This window comes from Panthera tigris, chromosome D1, assembly GCF_018350195.1.
Source record: "Panthera tigris isolate Pti1 chromosome D1, P.tigris_Pti1_mat1.1, whole genome shotgun sequence".
Lineage (NCBI taxonomy): Eukaryota > Metazoa > Chordata > Mammalia > Carnivora > Felidae > Panthera > Panthera tigris.
The window spans coordinates 6,321,453-6,347,960 of NC_056669.1; the positions used below are offsets into that span (position 1 = coordinate 6,321,453).

A 26,508-nucleotide genomic window follows, 5' to 3' on the forward strand; every position below is an offset into this window, starting at 1 on the left:
TTCTCTGCCCCTCCCCTGCTCAAGTGCTAAATAAATAAATAAAAATATTTATTGAGTTTTGATTCAATTTTAACAGCTGTGGGCTGCCTGGGTGGCTCATTCGATTGAGCGTCCAACTTCGGCTCGGGTCATGGTTTCAGGACTCATGAGTTCGAGCCCTGCATAGGGCACTGTGCTGGCAGCTCAGAGCCTAGAGCCTGGAGCCTGGAGCCTGGAGCCTGCTTCAGATTCTGTGTCCCCCTCTCTCTCTGCCCCTCCCCCCACTCATGCTCTGTCTCTCAAAAATAAACATTTAAAAAATTTAAACAGCTGCATGTGGCTAGTGGCTCCCAAATTGAACAACAACATAAAGTATCTCCTGTTGGCCAAGCTCAATTGTTTCATGTGCTTATCCAACCCAGCTGGAATGTGCTGAAGCTTTTAAAACTTTTGAGCTTCTTAGCCTCCATGAAACTTCTCTTTCTTAGGTCTCTACACATTCCGATCACTTGTTTTCAGGGTTTTTTGCTAGCTTGCCTTCATCTTTCCACAATTAAATGCAAGCAATCCTTCAGGTTGTGTATCTGACGCTTTTCTCTTATTCTGTAGTCTTTCCCTACTTCCCCAGAGTTTGAAAGATTTGTGAATCATTCCTTCATCTTTTATCTTCACCCCTGACTTCCTTGTAGGAGGGAGTTTGGTTTAATGAAAACAACACAGGCATTGGGGAATGACCTGAAGTAGAAACTACAAGATGGCATTCACCTTTTGGGGTTGATGTAATAATTACTATACAGTAGCCATTAGATGGTTGTTTGTTCCTTTTCTACCCTTCAGACCTTAAGTTACAGACACAAATTTCTAACTACCTGCTGTCCATCCTTGACAATGGACATCTAAGGATGACACCTTGACATCCTTAGAAAGAGGTGGATACGTATAAAATTATGCATGCAGGAGCTCTTGGGTGGCTCAGTCAGTCAGGTGTCCAATTCGATTTCGGTCATGATCAGGTCATGGGATGGTCAGGTCATGATCTCATGGCTCATGGGATGGAGCCCCACATTAGGCTCTGTGCCAACAGCAGGGAGCCTGCTTGGGATTCTCGCTCTCCCTCTCTCTTCTGCTCCTCCCCTGCTCACGCTCCCTCTCTCTCTCTCTCTCTCTCAAATAAGTAGACATTTTTTTAAATTTTGCATGCAATCCTTTTTATACTGGCCCTTATCTCTTGCTTGGAATAGTGCATGGATCGTGTCTCCCAGAGAAGAGGACTCCCTGGAGCAATTTTCAGCTGCACTAAGACCCTGTTGTATTCATTATGTAACTCCAGGGTCTTCCATAGTCTTGTAATAATAGAAATCCAATCAATGTTGAGCTGAAAATAAACTTCAAATTTGAAGATAGAATTCATCCTTACCTGTGCCAAAAGCTTTACATGGTGATCTATAATAATTTCTCTAAGGCCTTAAATGCTGACCTAATGACTCTTTCCTTAGTAAACCTCATCTCAGCGTCATGATTATTATTGTCCTCTGAGTGACTGATGCAGGGGTGGCAACATTTTTCTGTAAAAGAACCAGAAAGTAAATATTTTCAGCTTTGTGGCCACCCATGGTCTCCGGTCACATATTCTTTTTTTGTCCTTTTTGTTTGTTTGCTTTTAAACAACCCTTTAAAAATCTAAAAACCTTCCTTAACTCCCCCGGCTTATGCCAGCAGGATTTGGCTCGTGGGTTATAGTTTTCTGACTCCTGGACCCTGTAATCCTGACCCTAGTCTCAAGGTGAAGCTAATATTGGCACCACCACTGAAGACATTTATAATGAATTGGTGTATAAATGAATTTTATCAGGCTAGTCACTACTACATTTTAAGCATGGAAAAGCAGAAGTCTGTCCCACAGTAGAGCTCTGGGAATTAAGGCTAGGAGCAACATATCACTCAGAATTGCTCTTAATTGCCAGTGACAGAAACCTAGGCAGACTGCTTAAAAAGTATTTTTTCCCTCAACTGATAAGCCATCCAGACCAAAACAATCACTGGTTTTGGTTCTCCTGTTCCAAAATGTCATCAAGAACCCAGGTGCTTTCTACACTCCCACTCCACTATCCTTTGTATGTTCACTTTTTATCCTCATTCTTGATGTCTCCTGGTTACAAGGTGGCTGCTGCTGCTCCAGATATCTTGTCATCATACTAGTGTCTCTAGCTGGAAAGAAGGAGCAGAGTCTATGTCTTTTTCATTCAGGAAATGGAGTCCATTCAGTCCCAATGGACTCCCTCTTATTTCTTTGAGCAGACATGAGTTGCATACTGCGGTAGGAAGAATAATGGACCCCCAAAGATAACCACACTCTAAACATCGGAACCTGTGAATATGCAGGTATAATTAAAGTTTGCAAACTTTAAAATAGAGTATCCAGGGGCCCAATACAACCACCCAACTCCTTAAACAACAGAACATCTACTCCAGCCAGAACAAGACAGTTCAAGTGGAAGAAATCAAAAAGATTTCAAGTGTGAAGGATTTGATATGTTGTCGCTGTCTCCAAGAAGTAAGAGTCTCTGTGCAGCATCTGGAGAGAGGCTTCTGTAAGCTAGAACCAGCCCCCAGCTGGTAGCCAGCAAGGAAATGGGGACGTTAGTCCTACAGCCACAAGGAACTGGATTCTGCCCACAATCTGTACAGGCTTGGAAGCAAATCCTTCCTAGAGCATTGTAGTCAGGGCCCAGCCAGCTGACCCCTTGATTCTGTGCTTATGAAACTCAGAGCAGAGAAACAAAGTGAGCCAGCGCAAACTTAGGGCCTACAAAACTGTGAAGTAATAGATGTGTGCCTATGTGTTACAGCAGCAATAGAAAAACATGTGTTTACCCTCTGACCGATCACTAGCGTGGGATTTCCATGGCTGCTTTAGGCTAATCATCATTAATTCCATGGGGCTGGGATGAGGCCCATCCTCCCCGAGATCAAGAGACCTTGATGGCATAAACTCTAAAATTAGGTTTCTGTTAGCAAGAAATAAACAGGAAGACAACTGTTGGGTAGACAAGTGACAGCATATTCCATAAAAGGACTGAACAGTTGACCTGGCTGGATTTATCTTAAAACCTAAGGGACAGCGTTGCTAGAAGGGTGAGTGCTGTGATAAACTAACACAGCATTCAAAGGTAGGATTCTTTTTTTTATATAATTTTTCACGTTTATTTATTTTTGAGAGACAGAGAGACAGAGCACAAGTGGGGAGGAGACAGAATCCGAAGCAGGCTCCAGGCTCTGAGCTGTCAGCACAGAACCCGATGTGGGGCCCAAACTCACAAACCGTGAGATCATGACCTGAGCCGAAGTTGGACGCTCAACGCACTGAGCCACCCAGGCGCCCCCAAAGGTAGGATTCTAATAGCATTACATCTCTACTTCAAGACTCCTCAATCAGAAAATATTTGAAGATGTTCCCAACAGACCCTGAGACTTCTTACATTCTTACTATGGTTCCAAATTGTGATGCCATTTCACGGCATTTTCAAACTCAATTCCTATGCTTAGGAGTTTTCTCATTTCCCTTGCTCCCACCCCAGACCATTTGTTCCTGGCTACCTTCTGGCTTTTTCCCCGCTTGTCCCCACTGGCAAGTTTTATTTTATTTTTTTCCCTCCTTATGGTTTTAAAAATACACTTTCATTTCTCAGTCTTTCCACTTACTCTTCTGCGACTTATTTTATCCCTCCTAGGTAAATGACAAGTTTGTATCAAATTTCCTTTCCAAACTTTTGTCTCTGCTGCTTCCCAGATCGCTGGCTTCTTGAAACTCCAGCAAGAATGCATAATGTGAAACCATTTGATGTTCACAGTGACATTTCAAGACTGAATGCATTATTCATGCTCTGGTGATAAAAATTCAATGAAAAGTTTGCGGGTTGTCATATGGTGAAATTCCCATGCAGTAATTAGAGGCAAAAAAAAAAAAAAAAAAAGGAAAAGAAAAAAGGAAAGGGGCCAGCCTGCAATTTGTTATACAGAACGTAAAACACTGCTTGGAGGACTGTTTCTGGGATTTTTTTGGTCAGTTACAAAACATAACATTTTAGCTGTAAAACAATGTTTTAATTGCCCCCCCCACCCCCGCCAACACACACACACACAAAATGATTTGTTCTTGAGGCTGAAGACCTGCTTACTTCCCAGAATATTTTTTTTTTCCTGCAACATACTTTTCATAAATAGAATAAAGAGCAGACCACTGTGGGTACAGGAAAACCTTTGGGGTGGCCAGAGTACTGGGATTTATGGCTTTAAAAAGGTTAGGATCGAGGGGCACCTGGGTGGCTCAGTGGCTTAAGCATCTGACTCTTGATCTCAGCTCAGGTCGTGATCCCAAGTTTGTAGTTCATGGGTTTGAGCCTGGCATCAGGCTCTGTGCTGACAGCATGGAGCCTGCTTGGGATCCTCTCTCTCCCTCTCTCTCTCTCTCTCTCTCTCTCTGCCCCTCCCCTGCTCGCTTGCTCTTTGTCTCTCAAAATAAATAAGTAAACATTGAAAAACATAAATTAATTAAATAAAACGTGTCCCTTTACAAGACAAAAATTATCTTAAAAATTTAAAAAACAATCCATTTTAAAATGTCTACCTCGATGGCTTCCTGTTATCATTAATCTCTCAAAAACACACTGAAACAAAAAGATACTTGCCCAGAGACAGTAAGCTTCCTCATTAACTGTGCTAGATATAAATCCACATTTCATATTCTCATGATGATTGCTTCTTGTTATATGTGGTTAAATGGTCTCGGGTTTCACTTTGTGGCTAATGACGACCTCAGGCTAGAAGCATCAATTCTGCCATTTTTCATTGGTGGGGCTGGACTTCTCTTTATTCCCCCTCACTGGAGGGAATTTAGAATTTTCTAGCCCACTTGTCCATTTTGCAAAAATAGTTTTTGGATTACGTAAGCACTTACCAGGCACCCAAATCACACCGTGCTTAAGGCAAAGCAGGGAAGGCAGCCACAGCAGCCCCTGTGCCTGAGAACTCCCACACCGCTCCTCTTTTAGAGCATCTCTCCAAGTCCCGGACACGTGACGATCTGACGCGCAGGCCTGACGAAGCCTCCAGTAGATGAACCGTGAGTGGAGATTCACTTGCTTTATGTAACACGATTAGCAGAATTTCCAGCGTCTTCCAGATACTCTCAGCCGTGCAAACTGCACATTAGAGACCACAGCACGAGGGCATGTTTCTCCAGGCGTGGCCCTCAGACTGGCCGCCACCAGCATCACTGGAGTCCTTGGTAAAAATGAAGAGTTACAGACCCCACGAGACAACAGGAGTCAACTGAAAGCAAACCTAAGTTTAAATAGCTTCTCTGAGCCCCGGAGGAGTATAGGGTGCATCTCAAAATCTCAGGGGGCTAGGGCCCAACAATCCGCACATTTCACAAGCCATCCTGCTGCTTTTGCAAACGCTTGACCATTGAAGAAAAATTCTACCAAGAAAAATTCCCAGAGTAACAGAGTGCCAGGGTTCTCATACATTTGGGATTTATTTTAGGTGAAATGTTTTCAATGTGTAAGGTACAATGAGGGACCAAGAAACCAGATGACACAGCATTCAGATCATCAAATTAGAGAACCCATAAAATGTCTGTCTCAGAACAATTTTAATTATTGCCATCTCCACAGCCCATTTTATAGATGTAGGAACTGAGATTTAAAGACAAAGTGTAAGCTGGTTAAATAGGGGACATTTTTAAGAGACTGATTTACATTCACGTCTGTGTTCTCACATGAATAAAAGAGCTCAGTTTTTTATATGTTAAAACATATCTATCTACTATTTTTTGGCAAGTACTAACACTTAACATACGTTATCATTTAATCCTAACAACAAAAACAACCCTAGGCATAAGTTTTATGTTCTCAATTTTACCAATGTGGAAACTAAGGCTCAGAGAGGCGAAGCAGTTTTCCCAAGATCACACAGTTAGTGACAGAGACACGAGTCAACACAGTGTCCCTCCTTTTCCATTTGTATGCATTAAGTTCAAGGACACTACTGTAGGAAAATGCCCATTGATATTCTGACAACTAGCCAAGTGTTATTGAGACAAATATAGACAGGACAAACATGAAAAAATGTCTTGTCTAAATGGTTGCATCTTTTAAGCAGCCCATGCAAGAATAATTTACAGAGTATAACTTTTATCCTTCAATAAAGAGAGTGAGTCCAGAATCTTGATTGCAAGTTTAGATGCTCTATTACCAATTTTTGTTTAATGTTTATTTTTGAGAGAGGGAGAGAGACAGCGTGAGTAGGGGAAGGGCCAAGAGACAAGGACAGACAATCCAAAGCAGGCTCTGTGCTGACAGCAGACAGCCCGACACGGGGCTCAAACCCACACACTGTGAGATCATGACCTGAGCTTAAGTCAGGTGCATGACCCACTGAGCCACCTAGGTGTCCCTCTCTTCTCAATTTTTTTTAAAAGGCAAGCAGCATTAATTGTCTTGTTTATTCAGCTCCTCCAGCTTTCAGTGTCCGAAACAAAAGATTGGCTACTATCAGTTTCTCTCCCGTTGAAAATCGTGGCCTCAGAGACCATGTGGTTAATAGGAAGTTAACTAAACCTAGAATTTACTTTTCAACATCTCTAGGAAGCCTGTTGACAGTCTCAGGATGAGGAATTAATAATTAATTAGCACTGATTACGGAGTTCTTCGTGAAATTTAACACACCGTGATGGAAACAGATAGCTTTGAAAAATCATTTGAAACCAGAAACTTAGTGAAGTTGAATTATTAACGTGGGGATACAGGTGACCATGATCTCAAATTTTTAAAAAATGTTTTCTGGGCCTGCCAAAATCACTGTTGGAGGTTTAGGGGTCTCCGACAGATTTCTTGGGTCATCCCTCCTACTACAAATTCATCCATAGTTTTCAATGCTCTTTCGGGCCAACCACTGTAAATGTTATTGTGGCAGTGGCCTCGTGTTAACTGGCTCTAATCTAACCCGAGGGGACTGCATGGGGTGAAGCGGTCAGACAAGCCTCTGCTGGGAATTCAGCAATTCCAAACAAAAGGAGTTAGGAATGAATTGTTTAATAAATGGGCATCCAGGACCTAAAGAAATACAGGAAGCACGGAGCCATATGCAGTACGTACCTCCAACCAGGAGATGGCAGCAGCAGAAGCGGGAACTTGTAGGGGGGAAAAAATAAATGGAATCCTGAGCAAATCTCCACACTCTGAAATCAGGACCCTGCCTCAAGACCTCCGGAATCACTAGAGGCTCCTGGCAGGTACGGAAGCCTTTAGGAGGTGCCTTGTCACTGAAATGATCACAGGTTTCTCCATTCAGAGTCCCAGCAGAAAGGGTTAGGCATATTGAACAGATGCCACGAAGCCAGGGTAGCAAAGGGTCTCTCAGAAGTCAGCCTGGTTCCTACCAACAAAAATCAAGCAGAAGTAAGAGAGATACCAAAGCATTTCAGTAAGAAGCAGAAATGATGAATAGGGATTTGAGTCCTAGAACAAAGCAGAAAAGCACATCCTTTTTTTATTTTTTTAGTGTTTATTTATTTTTTGAAAGAGAGACAGAGAAAGTACAAGTGGGCAAGAGGCAGAGAGAAAGGTGAGAGAGAATCCCAAGCAGGCTCTATACTGTCAGCACAGAGCCCAACGTGGGGCTCAATCTCACAAACCATGAGGTCAGGACCTGAGTCCTGATCAGAGTCAAGAGTCAGATGTTTCACTGACTGAGCCACCCAGATGCCCCAGAAAAGCAAATCTGACCGGGAACACAAAATGTTGACAACACTGGCCAGAGCCAAAGATCTAGGCTGGGCATCTGGGTCTGTGAGTTCTTGAAGTAGTGGTGGGGAGCACCCCCAAAGGGGGAGTCTGGTCTGAGTTAGGTGGTATTTTGGCAACACACAGCCATCCTATGTTTGGGGGTCCTTCAGTTTCTTGAGCCCTACTGAAGTGGTCTGTGAGAGCAGCTAAAATCAAATGGTGCAGATCACAAATGTCCCCTTACTTTTCATTAACTGTTAAAGTAAATACAGGAATAAGGAACGAAGCCAAGGTGTCATTTAGATAAACAAAGGCCAATGAATGTTTTTTCCCAGGATCTTGAAGAGATTGTTGTTGAGGCTGGGTCAGACCTCATCACCACAAGGAGAGACAGTATTACCATGAGGAATTATGTCTAGCGTGATGCCTTGCATCCTTGGCTGTGCTATCTTATAAAGCACGGCTCAGTCACAACATGATCTAGAATGGGCATTAGTTCTAATCAAGTCGATGGCAGAAGGTGATGGCTGGAGCTTTAAGTTCCTAGGGATGTGGATGGTAGAGAAATAGGGTCAAACGCCTAACTGAAGAAGAGCCAAGAAGCTTTGTTTGATGTTCTAAACAAAAACACTCAGATTTCAGCCACCATTGCCATTTCCTGAGGGAAAATGTGCTTCAGGAATACTCCCTCTCTTAGCCACACTTTTTGATTAAAGCAGGGTTTTACCAGGTTGTCTGTCTGGTCCAGAGCCCAGGATTAAGCACCAAATCAGTCACCTATCCTTCTTTTAAGGAATAGGACCTTGTGCTGAGCCTCAGATACAGAGTTTGGCCTCAGCAGAGCTCCTGCTAGGTCCAACTCCCTGCTCCTTCACTTCAGATTCCAAGGTCCTATCTCCTGGTCAGTCAGGTTAGGAACAAGTGCTTGGCAGAGATGGTCCCCAGGTCAAGGATGATAAGCAAGCAAAACCAGAGTCAGAAGACCCTGGGTTTGTTTCTTGCACAAATGGGGCCAGAGAGCCTCCAAGGAAGTCTGATATATAGAAATTCCTTAGGAATTTGAGTTTCAGACTTTGATAACCATGATCTAGCCCCTGGAGCCACTAAAAAATAGTGAGAACCCCCTCCTTGCTCCCATATACACTGTGGGAGAGACTGAGGACGTCATCCATTAGCTATGGAATGCCTGTCTCCACACTAAGAGATCACAGACCATGGAAAAGGTAGATTTCATGGAAGGCCCAATGCTCAGGTGTGTCAGGTTAGAATCAGGGTGTGCCACGCCAAATAAGAAGTGCTGGGACCACTCTCGCCACTGTTATTCAACATAGTATTGGAAGTCTTAGCCTCTGCAATCAGACAACACAAAGAAATAAAAGGCATCCAAATCGGCCAGGAGGAGGACAAACTTTCACTCTTCGCAGATGACATGATACTCTATATGGAAAACCCAAAAGATTCCACCAAAAAACTGCTAGAACTGATTCATGAATTCAGCAAAGTTGCAGGGTATAAAATCAATGCACAGAAATCAGTTGCATTCCTATTCACCAACAATGAAGCGACAGAGAAATCAAGGAATTGATCCCACTTACAGTTGCAGAAAAAACCATAAAATACCTAGGAATAAATCTAACCAGAGAGGTGAAAAATCTATACACTGAAAGCTATAGAAAGCTTATGAAAGAAATTGAAGAAGACACCAAAAAAATGGAAAACGATTCCATGCTCCTAGATAGGAAGAACAAATATTGTTAAAATGGCAATACTACCCAAAGCAATCTACATATTTAATGCAATCCCTGCCAAAACAACATGAGCATTCTTCACAGAGCTAGAACAAACAATCCTAAAATGTGTATGGAACCAGAAAAGACTCCGAATAGCCAAAGCAATCTTGAAAAAGAAAACCAAAGCAGGAAGCATCACAATCCCGGACTTCAAGCTGTATTACAAAGCTGTAATCATCAAGACAGTATGGTACTGGCACAAAAACAGACACAAAGATCAATGGAACAGAATAGAGAACCCAGAAATGGACCCACCAACATATGGCCAACTACTCTTTGACAAAGCAGGAAAAAATATCCAATGGAATAAAGACAGTCTCTTCAGCAAGTGGTGCTGGGAACACTGGACAGCGACATGCAGAAGAATGAACCTGGACCACTTTCTTACAACATACACAAAAATAAACTCAAAATGGATGAAAGACCTCAATGTAAGACAGGAAGCCATCAAAAAACCTCTTTGATCTTGGCTGCAGCAACTTCTTACTCAACACATCTCCAGAGGCAAGGAAAACGAAAGCAAAAATGAACTACCGGGACCTCATCAAAATAAAAAGCTTATGCATGGCAAAGGAAACAGTCAGTCAGCAAAACTAAAAGGCAACCGAAAGAACGAGAGAAGACATTTGCAAACAACATATCAGACAAAGGGTTAGTCTTCAAAATCTATAAAGAACTTATCAAACTCAACACCTAAAAAAACAAATAATCTGGTGAAGAAATGGGCAAAAGACATGAATAGACACTTCTCCAAAGAAGACATCCAGATGGCCAACCGACACGTGAAAAAATGCCCCACATCACTCATCATCGGAGAAATATAAATCAAAACCACAATGAGATGGCACCTCACACCTGTCAGAATGGCTAACATGAACAACTGAGGCAACAACAGATGTTGGCGAGGATGCGGAGAAAGAGGATCTCTTTTGCACTGCTGGTGGGAATGCAAGCTGGTGCAGCCACTCTGGAAAACAGTATGGAGATTCCTCAAAAAACTAAAAGTAGAACTACCCTACAACCCAGCAATTGTACTACTAGGTATTTATCCAAGGGATACAGGTATGCTGTTTTGAAAAGGCTCATGCACCCCCAGGTTTATAGCAGCAATATCAACAATATCCAAAGTATGGAAAGAGTCCAAATGTCCATCGATGGATTAATGGATAAAGAAGATGTGATATATATATACAATGGAGTATTACTCGGCAATCAAAAAGAATGAAATCTTGCCATTTGCAACTACATGGATGGAACTAGAGGGTATTATGCTAAGTGAAATTAGAGAGACAAAGATCACACGACTTCACTCATATGAGGACTTTAAGAGACAAAACAGATGAACATAAGGGAAGGGAAGCAAAACTAATATAAAAACAGGGAGGGGGACAAAACATAAGAGACTCTTAACTATGGAAAACAGAGGGCTACTGGAGGGGGTCAGGGGGGATGGGCTAAATGGGTAAGAGACATTAAGGAATCTAGGCCTGAAATCATTATTGCACTACATGTTAACTTGTATGTAAATTAAAAAAACAAATTAACAACAACAACAAAAAAGAAGTGCTGGGAGAAGTACAAGAAGTAAGTGCCTGTAGGTGAGGTTTTGTATGGACCTGGGCACTGAGGCTCCAGCTCATAGTGTCACTAAAGAAGTAGTCAAGGTTGACAAAGGTCCCGTGCGATTAGAAGGGCAATTTCCATCCCAAGCATTGGCCAGGAAGCCAGAGTCCCAAGTGATATACAAATGCCACCAGTGGATAATACAAAGCAGCCCAGACAGGGGAGAGCCGTCAGCCCTTTGCTATGCAAATGAGCCACCCCCAGCTTGGGGCGCACTGGACACACGGCTGGAAAATTCCCAGACTCCTACAGTTGACTTAGATCCGCTGCAAACACTGGGGGCTTGAGCTCCTCTGTGCCGCGATGCACTTCAGTTTCACCTGGAGAAAGACTTCTAACCCTGGATTTAAAAGCTGGTTTACTGCTTCTCTGGCACACCGGCTTCGTTTTTCTCCCCCAAGATTCATCAGGGCCTTTTCCACAAATGCTGTCCTGGGGGCTGTTATTCACCCAGCAGGCTGCTTACCTTGAGGCTCTTGACCTTCGGCCTGATTTTCATGTGATCAGACGAGTCTGCGACTGGATTCTAGGACCTAGAAAAAGGTTAGGTCAGCGGCAAACAGCTAGTCAGACTTCTCTAACTCCTCCACACGTGTTGAACTGTCAGAGCGGTGGGTCGCACCCTGATGAGACGGCCCAGGTGCTGGGTCTTGAAGAGGTGATCCTTCTCAGTGAGGAAGGAGACATAAGGCCTCAGAGCAGCGTTCTCCCACAGTGACCGCTGCTCTGGACCCCACAGAGCCAGTGTTCCCAGGGTGCAGTCGGGGCCAGGAAGGTCCAGGTGAGGCTGCTAGGACACTCCTGCTCTTCTTTGCAAATCAGGTTGCCAAAAACAACTCTCCGGGCCCGCGGTGACACAAAGGCCTAAAAGATACATGTGCACGCAGGTGAGGACAGACCAGACTCAGTTAGTCTCATAGCAGCTAAGACCAGGAGAAGCCACCCGCAGGCAGAGACAGGACCTCTCCAGCCACTGTTGGCACGGGCTGCTTAAAGCCAAAGGGAAGAGGCAGAACCAGAACCGGCCCGGCAGGGTGGCCGGGAGACAGTGCACCCAGGAAGCCAGGCAGACCATCGGTGACATGCAGGCAACGGGGTGGCAGAGTTGTCCCCAAACGGCGAGAAGGAGACAAAAATTCAACAGCAGGCAATTATGGGAAACCCAGCGAACGTGTTCAGGGAAGTGGACCAGCAGGTAAAAGCCCTCAGTCACTGGCCTTGAAGGACAAAGTTGACTCCGCAAGTTTCAGTTTCAGGAAAAGCAAGTTCCATGACACGGGCTCAGAAGCAGCGGGCTCAGAAGCAGCGGGCAGGAAACGCGTCTGGAGATCCCACAGGCGGGACGGACACGGAGCAGCCGGGAGGAGCCCTGGTGGGGGCTTTCACTCCCTCCAGAGGGAAGCTTGGGGGGCAGGTTTGAGCCTACAGGTGAGAGGTCAAGGACGGAGGGCACGTTCAGGAGGCTCCCGCTGTGGGAACGTCCCAGCGCCCGCAGGAAACAGAGGTGGATAGGTCTGGCTGACACCACTCCTTCCCTCGGGGGTCAGGTAGGTCCCCCCTCGACTCGTCCACTTTTACATCGTTAATTCAGTTTTCCCCAGGGAAGCGACCAACTGTTGGAAGGCTTACACCATCTGTCTTCCATTATAGCCCTCGGGGTCGAGCGCGGCACGTGAAGAGTGCTGACACGTGTCTGTAGATGTACTCTGCTCGCTGGTGGAGAGGCAGCAAGGTACAGCAGAGAACGCGGTACGGGGGTCACGAGCGAGGGGCATTTCATTCCAGCAGGTCTGGGGGTCTTTCCGCACCTCACCTACATCTCCGTAAAACAGGGCCGTGAGACCAAACTCCTGGTTTTTACATTGCGTTTCTCGGAACCTCAGGGTGTCCCAGTGATACCACAGGCGGTCACCAAGCACGGAGGGGAGGGACACTGGCCTGCGCCCGCTTCATCGACGGCACATCCGCCTTTGTCAGTGTTACGTTTGGGGGTTCACCGTAGAAGGCCGTTCATATGGCTTCGGTGGCTACAATTTTTAAAAATTACCTGACTCAAATGTTTCCAAAGTCCCTTTCGCTGTAGCATGACATGATTTTGCAATGTCACCGACACGTACCTGGGACGGGGGCCTTACCAGCAGGTGGTGGTCCGGCCCAGCCTAAGGACTGGGCCTCCCTCTCCCTCCCTGGCCGCCGCTGCCCCTCCCATCTGCAGACGAGGAATAAAGACAGGCCCTGTGTGCAGGGAGTCCTCCCCGGCGTCACACTCTGCAGCTCATTCATTTCAGACGTGTGCCCACCTCCCTTTCCTGCAGCTTCTCATGAGCCTAATCGTGTCCAGACAGCAGGGAAAGGCACCGGGGACAGCCGTCCCTCCACTCCCTTGGATACCTCCCCGCCCCTTTAGGCTTCTCCCCTCCACAGGACTCTTACCCGTGCCTCCTTTGCCCGGTCTACGCTTGCCTTTCTTCTCGCACTCTGCCTGTTTAGACCCGAGGGTTCTAGAGAGCGCTAAGAATTTCTGCAGGTGAAGTCTCTAGACTAATAGCCTGAGCAGTGGAAACGGAGGAGCGGTGGGGCAAGGAGGAAGGGGGAAGACAAAGGAGAGAAGGCGACTGAGGAGAGCAGCTGGGGGAGGTGTGCATGGTCTCAGCAAATGGCGACAAACCCACGTCCTCCCCGGCTTCCAAAATACACCCCAGGCTGCCACTATGCATGGGGCTGCTTCTAACAATCAGTAAAAAAAACCCACAACAGAACAAAACTCGCACTCATCATCCTTTCTACCAAACTGCAGTCAACTACATGACTTTGAGAGACAATATCCCCTGCTCGTTCCAACATGCAGGCAGACCTCCTGGAATCTTGCCAGCTTTGTGACCTTGACCTCACCTTGCCTCCAGTTCCTCATTTGAAGGTGAGCATCACAGGAGAACTCACCTTTATGGTTGTTACAACGATGAAAAGGCCCGATGCCAACAAAGAGTTCTGAATGAGGCCTGGCACAAAGTAAAGCCCTATGAACAAGGGACATTCTTCTAGAGAAATATTTTGTTTTAAGACTCTTCCCCCAGACCCGTCCTGTACATCGTGCTCCTCTGTAAACGAACTGGCCCAGTCTCTCGTGGCCTTACCAGGCCTACCACAGCCTAATAAGTGTTCCTGGTAAATGATGGCAAACATTGCTTCCCTCTCTGGAGTGCCCATTAAATGCCCTTGCTGTCGTGCTAGTTAATATAGTTCCACTTAGGCAGAAAAAAAAGGGGGGGGGTGGATAACCACCTCCTATTCTATTCACAATAGGCTTGTTTCGAAGGATTTAAATTAGTGAACAGATTTTAAAAGCGTCACCAAAACTTAAAACATACACATTTTATTATTTTATTGCAAGAATATAATAAAATAGGAACCAAAGGAACTGCCGTTTATGCTTTTGCAGAACTTGGCTGATCTTCTAGGCACGTGGTTCTTAATCAGCTGTGTGTATTAGAGTCACCTGAGAGAGTTTTCCAACACGTACAGACCTGGGGCCCACACCCCAAGGATTCTGATTCCCTAGGCCTAGGTGATGTTCTAGCATGTTTATTTGGGAAGTGTTTACCCAAGCGATATTCTGATGCAAAACCCCTGCTCCAAGTATTCCTGGCCCCTTCCCTCCTATTCAACAAAACTCAGTTTCAACTAGAATGAAAACATTACCCACAGTTTTGATGGCACTCTCCCTATAACGAGGCGTGCTAGGAATCTCTTAGCCAATTCTCCAATCACGGAAGAAAATGCCTGCAGTTCAAGTCCATCACACAACCGTGGAATTATGTTCCGTTAGGACAGAGCAACCACGAACGGTTCTAGTGGGTTCCTCCTCCATTTATTTTTTTTTTATTATTTTTTTTTTTTTATTTATTTTTGGGACAGAGAGAGACAGAGCATGAACGGGGGAGGGGCAGAGAGAGAGGGAGACACAGAATCGGAAACAGGCTCCAGGCTCCGAGCCATCAGCCCAGAGCCTGACGCGGGGCTCGAACTCACGGACCGCGAGATCGTGACCTGGCTGAAGTCGGACGCTTGACCGACTGCGCCACCCAGGCGCCCCTCCTCCTCCATTTTAATGAGAGCAACAACAGAAGAAAAGAGCCTTTGTGGGTAATTTTGTGCCTTACTTCCTTCACCTGAAGCCGATGTTGAAAACATAATGGCATGGCTGTTGCGATTTTTATTTTTCTCTTGGGTGCCTCTGCCCCTAGTTTCTTAATTTACGATACTTGTTTACATTTACTTATGAGGCACCCCAGTCACTTAGAACTTTGATGTAGAAACAAGAGCGCAACAGGGAATAGGAAAAATATAATGAATTCTACTTGATTTAAGTAAAGCATGTGTTTGACTTTCATGAAAGGAGAGATGTTATAAATAAAAAAGACATATTGGTTCACCTACTTGTAGCTCCTCGGCATCAAAAGTTCTCCTTATTACCATTGGCTGCTTCTCTGCCTCCGAAAATTGTTGATAATCCGGCCATCTGTAGCAGCTCCTTCCACACTGGCACTAAGCAGACGCTGGCTAAAGTGATCCGGCAAACTAAACAGGGATTTTACAAGAGGACAGTATTTCCCAGCACATCCAAACACAAATTTCTCGTCCCCTTTATTCCCAAATCCACAGAAATCAGTTAAATCCGGGGCACGAGAGCCCCCATGTCAATTGGGTTCATACAGGAAGTGCTTGCAGCGGCCCCTGCTACCTTGTGGGAGTGGTGTGGCGATGTCAGTTATTTTTATTATTTTTTATTATCTTCAGGTGTTGTTATTATCATCCCAGGGCTACAACTACTTTCTAGGGCCTAACTACGCGGCATCTCCCTAGAAATGTGTCTCATTTATAGCAGGCCCTCAAGAAACACTCTGTCATCTTAGCCACGGAAGTTAACTGTGAATGGATACATAATGTTTTTGAATTCCAGAGCTGCTTCACAGAAGAAACACCCTTCCTACGATCACAAAAGAGCAGGTACTCTCAGGCTGGCTGTTATGCGGAATTTCAAGGGCTGGAAAGTCAAACTTTGAGATGCACATCACCACAGGCTGCTCCCTAGTGTGACTAACACACTTAAAAACCACCAGCTGCATACCCACACCGCACGAGTCACAGGGTGCTGTCCCGACATGCCCCTGAGCTCCAAGGAGACATGCTCTGTGATGGAAAAGCTTTGCTGTGTGTATGGAATTCCCGGACATACTAAAGACACACAGACTCAGGCACTCCCTCCAGTGGGCTCCCCACAGGCACCTGTCCATCTCTCCAGTCCACCCCTTAAATTTATCTGTTTCCGTGACTCTTTTTGCTACTAGACTGCTACTATTTTTGAGGCTGGTCTCCACATTATTTACCTTCACATCCCCACTATCCACCAGAACCTAGCACATAGCACTCAATAAATCCAGCACGAAGACAGGATGTCATGGTAATCTTTTTTTTTTCTAGTTTGCATATTAAATTAGTAAGAGAAATACCTCCACGTATATGGTAACACATCTTCCGAACCAAAAATTGAGATTCGTCATCTGAAACAGAATCTGACAATGAGAGAAAATATTTTTTTAATGTTTGTTTATTTTTGAGAGAGACACAGAGAGAAGATAGAGCAGGAGCAGGAGCAGGAGCGGGGGAGGGGCAGAGTGAGAGGAAGACAGAATCTTCCTGAAGCAGGTTCCAGGCTCTGACCTTATCAGTGCAGAGCCAACATGGGGCTTAAACCCATGAACCTGTGGGTTCATGAGATCATGACCTGAGCCGAAGTCGGACGCTTAACTGAATGAGCCACCCAGGCACCCCGAGAGAAAAATATTTGAAAATCTGGTGAGTCTCAGAAAATTCTGGACAGATAAATGCCTTGTCCATGTCCCATCCCTCCCTCCTCCCTCCATTTATCTGCCCATCCATCCACTTATCTATCCATCCGTCCCTTATTTATTCAAAATACATTACCTACTCATACTTCCAAAATGGGGGGTGGGGAGGGGCTCTGTTGCTTTCGACAGGAAATAAATACATAGTCACAAAAATTACTTTTTTTTGCTTCTCAGTACAGAATTTTTTGCCAATAGGTCACATAATATAGGATTTAAATTAGTGAACAGATTTTAAAGGCATCCCCAATACTTAAAACTTAACTCAAATTCTTCTCTATCACATAAATATTACAGAAAAAGCCACATTTTATTATATTTTTCCCTCTTTCAGCAACCAGCTGGTAGATTCTGAAGAAAAAATAAATTTAAAGCACCAACAACTATAACTCGATCTTCAGGGTTGTCTCACCTGAAGATGAATCAATTACATTGATTTTGAGAAGAATCAGAATTATTCAGTTACAAAATAAAAACGAAAACTTCTGCTCTACAGACATTAAAAAAAAAAAAGCCGTTAGGTTTGATGTTGATTGTGACGTAAATAGTATATTCAAGTTTAAGGCAAGTGGTACAGTACACATGTCAGGTAAACATATGGAACTTTTATTGGAAAATAGTTTGGAATAGAAGAACCCCATAAATTCACAGTCTGTGGTGAAATCAGAGACTTGCAACAACATTATGTTGTGTAATATTTGTTATCATGTCTCCACTGTAGCCTTTCAATAGTTTTGGCATGACCAAGCCATCTGTTTTAAATGCAATATTGCCAGAGATTTTTTTTAATCTCTTTTAATTATTATCCTAGACTATGCGTCCAACAGAATTCTTTTAACTAAACTAGGTCCTAATTCAAAAATTTTCACTGCATCCACATAGACTGCTCACAAAAGTCACCAAAATGCTGTCCACTGGTAGTTTTTTTTTTTAATGTTTATTTATTTTTGAGACAGAGAGAGACAGAGCATGAGCATGGGAGGGGCAGAGAGAGAGGGAGACAGAATCCGAAGCAGGCTCCAGGCTCTGAGCTGTTAGCACAGAGCCTGATGCGGGGTTCGAACTCACAAACCGTGAGATCATGACCTGAGTCAAAGTCGGATGCTAAACCGACTGAGCCACCCAGGCGCCCCTGTCTACTGGTAGTCTTACCATGTAAAGAGCATAACATGACAAAATTATTTTAATGAAAACTATATGTGAAATCAATGATTGAGAAAAGTACAAATTTAAGATTCTCCATATGCCTCCCGACCCTCACTCAGTTTTGTTTTGTGTTTTTTTAATGGAAAACTATTTTTCCTTCTAGTGATGAGAACTGTCCCTTTCTCTAGGAATGGAGACTTCAATCCCCCATGAATTAGAAACCAGGAACCAAGGGCACCTGGGTGGCTCAGTCAGTTGAGCGTCCGACTCTTGATTTCGGCTTAGGTCATGATCCCAGGGTCGTGGGATTGAGCCTATTGGGCTCTGCCCTGAGCATGGAGTCTGCTTGAGATTCTCTCTCTCTCTCTCTCTCTCTCTCTCTCTCTCTCTCTGTCTCTCTCTCTCTCCCCCTCCCTTTGCCCCTCACCTCTCTCTCTCTCTCTCTCAAATTAAAAAAAAAAGAGGGGTGCCTGGGGGGCTCAGTCGGTTAAGCATCTGACTCTTGGTTTCAGCTCAGGTCATGATCTCACAGTTCATGAGATTGAGCCCCACATCGGGCTCTGTGCTGGCAGTGCAGAGCCTGCTTGGGATTCTCTTCCCCTCTCTCTGCCCCTCTTCACTCGTGCTCTATCTCTCTCTCTCAAAATAGATAAAGAAAAAGAAAAAAAAGAAAGAAGGAGCCATTTCTTTGCCATTCTGGCCACATCCTTTTTTTTTTTAATGTAAAATTTATTGTCAAGTTAGCTAACATACAGTGTATACAATGTGCTCTTGGCTTTGGGAGTAGATTCCCATGATTCATCACCTACATGTAACATCCAGTGCCCATCCCAACAAGTGCCCTCCTCAATGCCCATCACCCATTTTCCCCACCCCCCTACTACCCCCCCACTCCCTTCCCCCCTCAGTTTCTTCTCTGTATTTAAATTTTTTTAATGTTTATTTTATTTTTTGAGAGAGAGACAGAGACAGAGCATGAGCAGAGGAGGGCAGAGAGAGAGGGAGACACAGAATATGCAGCAGGCTCCAGGCTCTGAGCTGTCAGCACAGAGCCCGATGTGGGGCTCAAACTCAAGAACCGCAAGATCATGACCTGAGCCAAAGTCAGACGCTCGACTCAGCCACCTAGGTGCCCCTCTTCTCTGTATTTAAAAGTCTCTTACGGTGTATATATATACACGCATATATATATATATATATATATATATATATATATTTTTCCCCTTCCCCTCCCCCGTGGTCTTCTGTTAAGTTTCTCAAGTCCCACATATGAGTGAAAACATATGATATCCATCTTTCTCTGCCTGACTTATTTCACTTAGCACAGTCCCATCCATGCTGTTGCAAATGGCCGGACTTCATTCTTTCTCATTGCCAAGTAGTATTCCATTGTATATATAAACCACATCTTTATCCATCCATCAGTTGATGGATATTTGAGCTCTTTCCATAATTTGGCTATTGTTGAAAGCGTTGCTATAAATATTGGGGTACATGTGTGCCTATGCGTCAGCACTCCTGTATCCTTTGGGTGAAGTCTGGCCACATCCTTCTTGGCTGTGTCCCCCAAGTCAACAAGTCAACCAGAAGCAACAGAGAGTTGGGCACTGCTGTATCTATCCTGAGATCCCTGAACACGGATTCCTTCAAGTCCGATCACCTGAGCCATGAGTTCTGGTTCTCAGAGGTCTTTGAAGATGACGTAAACAATACAGCTAATTTCACTGTCCCACCTAAAACAATGTGGAGCAGGGTTCCAACCCCAGGATCAGCAACGAGCAATTTAAAATTTAATACACATGAAACTCCTTTACACCACTACTGAGATCCAAGAAGTTGGCTAGGCTTTGACCGGTAAGGGAAATGAGGCCAGATATAGAGCCATGTCTAGCCCAGCACCATCCACAAAGCCAAGGACATTCCCACTTACTTTTATGTATTTTAGGTCATGTCATTTTCAATAAATGCCTTTTCTTATTTGTTGCCCATGGGAAAATACGTGTTTTTGCAGGTGTCTTGAATTGTCCTTGAAGTTTATCTTGGCATCCAACCAGGTAACTTATCTTTCCAGAATTTTACCAAAGGATTTCACTGCAACCTAAGCAGCATCAATTTTCAGGAAGAAATGACACAGCTTCTTAATTCGAATCATAGCTTGATTTTCAAAGACTAATAGAAGCCTACATTTTCTCCCATCCACTAAACTTGACTGTCCTCCAAAACAAAAACAAAAACAAACAACAACAACAACAAAACCCTTCAAAAATGTTAGTTTGCTCCTTAAATATATTCTAGTCTAGAAGCTGCCACATATTAAATGTCAATGCCCCAGCTCGAGGCTGCCTACCAGGAAAGGCCATTGTAGGTTGGGCCCACCAAAATTTCCACGTAGGAGCATCAAACAGTGTCAGTCACAAAATATTCCAACGTGTGCCCTGTTATCTGACATCAGTTTCTTGCTCTTGGATTCCTGCAGGGTCAGCCACCTTTTGGAGATTAATTGAACTCCCTTGGACTTGGCTGATAAGACTGAGCACCAGGACTCACAGCTATTTGGGGCCTGCATTGTCATGGGGCAGTGACATCTTAAACAAAAACCAGGCCCAGAGGAGTCTGACAGGGTGATTGAAAGGGGAACAGAAGGAGGTTTAGTAGAGATTTAATCCTATGTTAGAGAAAACCTGGAGAAAAAGCCCACACTGTGTGTGTGTGTGTACACACATTTATACCTCTCTTTGGATAGGAGTTCCTCAAGATCGTAGATGGTGTGTTATCCGTCTTTGTCCCCCCAGTTATCTAGCACAATACATTATATACACTAGGTGCTCAATAAATGATCAGTAAACATGTTGCATTTTGGACCAGTGTTTAGACCCCCAGAAAGCCCTCGCTATCCCATATTTTGAGAACTACTAACATGGCAGGCAACGTGTCTAAGAGCCTTATTGTACTTGGTTTCGAGAATTCTCTGACATGATGATTAACACTCACATAATCCCAGGCACAATTTTATCAACATAGATATTAACAGGCATACCGGGTCCAGCTGCCACTTCTGTTTTGTACCCAGAACTCCAACAGGCTTATAAAATCCATGCTATCGGAAGACAGAATGGCCTTAAACTGATTTCTAAACTTGACACAACAATTAGGCAAAAGGAGACAAGGCCCAATACTTTTGAAGCCCAGAGGTTGCCTTTCTGGTTTCATTATGAAGCCAATATACCCAACACATACATCTTCTACCAGCAGTTCTTCAAGTCAAAAAACCCAAGACCGGAGCTAGATTAAAAATAAATACATGGGCCCTGACTTCCACCCCACCCACAAAATGATCCAGGCAGGAAACTCCCACTTGCCCATTGCTCAACAGAACCCTTGCCAAAGATAGAAACCTCTGGGTGGGGAGGCTTTTATTCAAATACATTCCTAAGGATGATGTTCAGTGAGAGATCTCCTGAGCAAGGCGGCATACCCACCTGCCTGGAAAGACCCAGACTCTGCGTCACCTGTAATGAGCTGATGTGGAATCCCGTAGATGATGGAGCACAGCATTCCCCTCCTCCTCAGCTCCACTGCTGTAATTAGGGCAGGCTTTGGTGGCACAATTTCCTCCTCTGTAGATCGTCTCCACTCATTATGTCTAAATGCTACATCGGACGATCTCGGTTCCTTCAACTACCACGTGCATTGATCTCACGGTAATCTGTTAAATACGATTTTGATCCAAAAACAATGCAGCTAGACTCATGGCTAACGTCTATTGAGCACAATGGGCTAGCCACAAAGCTAAGCACCTTACAAATCATTCATTTAATCCCGCCAGCAACACTCTGAGGCAGACGTTCTTCTCGTCATCCTCACTTTAGGGAGAAAACTGAAAACAATGAAGCCTACATCCCTGACTTTCCAGGCTGGCGCTTTCACTTTATGTAACGTTGCTGTAGCAAATGTCACCAAACACTTGGCTTCCTTCATTCCAACAATTAATTGCTTCCAAGCCACCTGGGCAAGAACCCTCACCAGTTTGGAAGCCCGGGAGGACTTTCTGGATGAATCCAAAGATGCAGCAGTCTGCAACAGGCTGTCACCTGAAACTCTACGTGCCTCTCTGTATGTCACCCTACTACACTGTCTATCCGTTGAGTGTTCCAATGTTGATTAACTGACGAGAAATGCTTTATTTGCCTGTGACAAACCTGCACGTCAGAGGAGTTTTCCTTGAACGGCACCTAGCTGGTACTCTACTAACAGATAAAAGACGTCTGATGATGGAGATATTTAGAAAAGCTTTTTCAGTTAGCAGGCCATGAGGTCACACATCTTTGTGTGCTTACAAACTTGGCAGTTGTAACTGTAGCCATGATGAGGCACAAAAGAAATGCCTGGAGACGGGAAAGAGCGAATGAGTTTTCTTTAAAGAACCCCTAAGAGCATTATACTAGACCGTCATTTTTAGACACCTTAAAAGGGCAATGGTGTCAAATCAGGTCTCCTAACAAACTCTGAGTATGTTTATCAGAAGATAGAAGGTGGTTGAGAGAGGTAAGAGAGAGAAAGTTGGTGATAGCCAAAAGGGAGGGACCAAAGATGGAAGAAAATAGTCTATTGGACTGGACTAGCACGTGAGAATAAGGATAATACCTACTCTGCTGAGAAAGAAGAGGAAGAGGAAAGAGGGGATGGAGGACATATTTATAATAAATGAGCTGATGACCCTTGATGGTCTCTCTTCGCTGCTGCAGTGGGGAGAGCCAGAGGTTCATTGCTCAAAACGTGGTGGGTGGGTGGGAGTTGGAAAAGAGACACAATTTTAAAGATAGTTGCTGTGGATTGGAGGAAGCAAGAGTGATACTGTTTTATAGATAATAGGTTGTGGCTTTAGTTAAAACACACAAATTTGTAACAAATTATGGCTAAGGCTCTCTCTAGAATGCTCTGTGGACCCTAAAGTGCAGAAATCTGTGCATTTGTGGCAGGAGGGAAATCGTGGAGTAGAAAAGGATGAAATGGAGCCAAACCCTAGCCTTAGTGGGAAGAATAGTTAGAAAAGAACTATAGTCTGAGGAGGCAAGAAGAGTTGAGAACCTGGATACATTCATTTATTCATTCCACAATCTTATCTTGAGGATCTATTGCATAATGATCACCAGCTAGTGTGGCCATCTAAGGATGAATGAGATCCCGCCCTACAGGGTGTCACGTGACAAGGGTGTCATCAATGCCATGGAACACACGGATATGCATCCACTTCAGGAAAGTTGGTTCTTCGTGGCTCCAAGTCTGTCTCACACTCAGATAATAAGAGAATCAGAGAGAAAAGCTTGAGTCATTCAGATCGTGGGTAGATCCAAACAGTCAAATGATGTACAACAGAGAAGAACTATTCACATAAACAGAGGCCAAAGGTCGTGAGAGGGTGAGGGACTGGGAGTGGTGTATGATCCTGGGAGAGATGATTGGGATTCCGGAGATATGGGCATTCAGGCTGAATCTAGCCATTGGAGAGGAGATTCCTTGAAGTCAGAGAAAGGCTATAACTTGGTGTGGGGATTAAACTCTCCGGCCTACCCCTCACCATCTTCCATTCATCATATGGGATTGCAGGTACCTACCTAGAATCGTTTGGGATTAGGCCAGTTTTAGCTGAGGGAGTCAAAAGAGAGGTGTAAAGATCAGTGGTTCAAGAGCAAGTAGGTCAGCAGCCAGGTCCATGTAATCTGGTGGGCCTAGGGCCAGTATTAATTAATATTTTTATTGATACTTCTGGAAGGACGAATCAGGACTGCATACATTAATTTGACGAATAACACAAACACAAAAATATTCTTGACCTGTTCCTCGGTGATCATTTATTGTTTGGGTGTTTACCACCTACCTTCCCCACACCAGACTATAATTTCCTTTCATACAGGCATCCCTCGCTTTCTGCAATAGTTGTGAAATGTGGACCACAGCGGAATGCAGGCCAATTAATCTACTCTTAGAAGACGATAGAGTGCAGTTCTTATGCAGGTAATCCTGCCCAAAGCGCGTCCCACCTATACACGGCCTTGGTCTAGCTTTTCCCTGGAGGTTTCTTCAAGGAAGTACAAAGAAACTGGAGAGTTGAACCACAAGGTAGTAGTGGCTGATGTTTTGTAACAAAAAGTTGGAAAGATCCGAGTTTCAGGTTATTCAATTCAAGGCAACAGCACAAATGCTCACCATTTAAAGATTAGCACTTACCCCCCCCCCCCCCCCCCTTTCATGAAAACGGAAGAGTGGACGCGGGACCCGCAGGGACTCTTGTTCAGTGCACATCTACCTCATACCAAGTGCTTTGTTTGACCGCATTGCCTCACTTAATCCTCACAACAGTCCGGAGAGATCGGGGCCACCACCCTCCAGGTCACAGAGGTGCCCAATGGCTAGGGAGCCAGGGTAGGAAATGACGCTGAAAATCAAGGCCGACCTCGAAGCGCATCCTCTTTCCCTGACCTATGCTGCCTCTAACGTGAGCAGCTTTTTGCTTAGGTAGGGAGGAAACGTTCTTCATTGAACACCGAGCACCATCCCAAAGAAAGGCACGGGCTTCGGAGCAGTCCTGGGCCACCGCTATTGCGCGGTGAAGCAATGCTCCCCAAAGAGTCCCAGACCACGAGGTGGACCATCCCTCCAGAACAATTAACCCCGGGGTGAGGCTAGTGTTTCCGAAGCCCTGGTTGAAATGCAGATATGTGACCCGGGAGGACGGACTCGATCTCTCCATTACACCTAATGAAAGAGCTGGCCCTGGGAGAACTTGACCCGACCGGTCCAGGAGTTGGGAAAGGCGACGCTGCCCTCCCCCCTCCCTCCCCCCCCCCCCCCCGCCCCCAGGCACAGGAAGGCAGGTGGGGTGGGCGTCTGGACTGCGGGAATCCCTGGGAGAGGCCGCGGGGCCGCAGCTGAACTGACAGCAAACTTTGACTTCTGGACAATTCTCTGGGAAGGGAGCGGGGAGCGCATCTCGCTCCGACAGGTCCCCGGGTCCGCGCGCCTCCCGCGGATGGGCCCCGTGCCACTGACCTGGGCCCGCGCGGCCGCCCCGCTCCCCTGCCCCCAGCGCCGCCCCCCTCCCTCCGCTCTCCGCCGCGCCCCTACCGCGCCCCCGCCACGCCCCCGCCCCGCGCCCGCGCCCCCGCCCGGGGACTGGGCATGCTCAGTCGCCGCCCGCGTCGCGGTCCCCGGGAAACCTCCGCGCGCCCTCCGCGGGCGGCTCTCGGTCGCCTCCCCGCCGCCGGCCGCCCGGGCGCCTCCCGGCGGGCTCCGCTCCCCGCGACCCAGATTCCGGGCCCGCCCCCGCCCCGCCCGCGCCTGCCCGCAGCCAGTGCGGCAGCCGCGGCCTCCCGGTGCAGCCGCGGCGCGGGGGGACGGACGGAGCGCGTGGAGCGCCGCCGCCGAGGGCGGGGATGGAGACCCGGCCGCCGCGCGCTCGGACCTGCTGAGCGTCCCGCAGCCGCCGCAGCCGCCGCCGCCGCCGCCGCCGCCGCCGCCGCCGCCGCCGCCGGGAGCCCGGTGAGTCGCCGCGCCGGGGGCCGACCCCGGAGAGGCAGGGGCGCGAGGGGCGATCGCCCTTGGGGAGGAGGGACGTGGTGACGGGGACGCGGCACCGTGCGGGGCGCAGCGGCGAGGTAGGCTCGTGGCCAGAGAGGGGCTGGGAAGGGAAGCACGCCCGGCCTCGGTGCGGGAGCTTCGGGACCGAAATCCTTCCCCGCAACCTGCCCCCCAGAACCAGCACCCGGGGGGGCGGGGCGCGGGGCCGCGCGGGAGGCCGTTTGCGTTTCGGCCCAGGCGCGCGGGTCACCTAGCGACCGAGCGAGGGCTCTGGAGGAAGCATCCCCGGCGGAGGCCGGAATGGGAGGGGGGGACGCCGAGGGCGGCCTGGGCCCCGCGAGCGGCAGACATGGGGTCCTGGGGCTCCCCCGGGGCCGTGCGGGGGCCGCGGGCAGCGGGTCGGCCTCGCCCCCGTCCCGGAGGGGCCGCCGGAGGGGCCGGCGCGCCGCACCTCCTGCAACTGCCGAGAAAGTCCTTAGGAGAGCATCGCTCCTTCCCAGGCAGGTGGAACCGGGGAGCGTGGCGGTGGCGTGTGCGGTCGTGAGTGCCTTTCCCCCAAGTGCGGGTACGGGTGCGGGCTGCGCCTGCCCCACCTCCGAGCGGAGGTCGGGTAACACGCCTTATGAATATTTCAGGGGCGACCTCGCAGGCTCGCCTGCTTCAGATCAAGTTTAATGAATGTGGTGCTGAGCCTCG

At 46.5% G+C, this 26,508-nt stretch overlaps 1 protein-coding gene across 1 annotated transcript in view; it reads left to right on the top strand.

The window, feature by feature from the left end:
* ELMOD1 (ELMO domain containing 1) overlaps positions 1-26,508 on the top strand; it is a 91,127-nt gene that overhangs the window by 1,790 nt on the left and 62,829 nt on the right. The window contains exon 2 of the mRNA XM_042957825.1: positions 24,149-24,354. The gene's annotated coding sequence lies outside the window, so the exon portion shown is untranslated. The remainder of the gene's footprint in view (positions 1-24,148; positions 24,355-26,508) is intronic.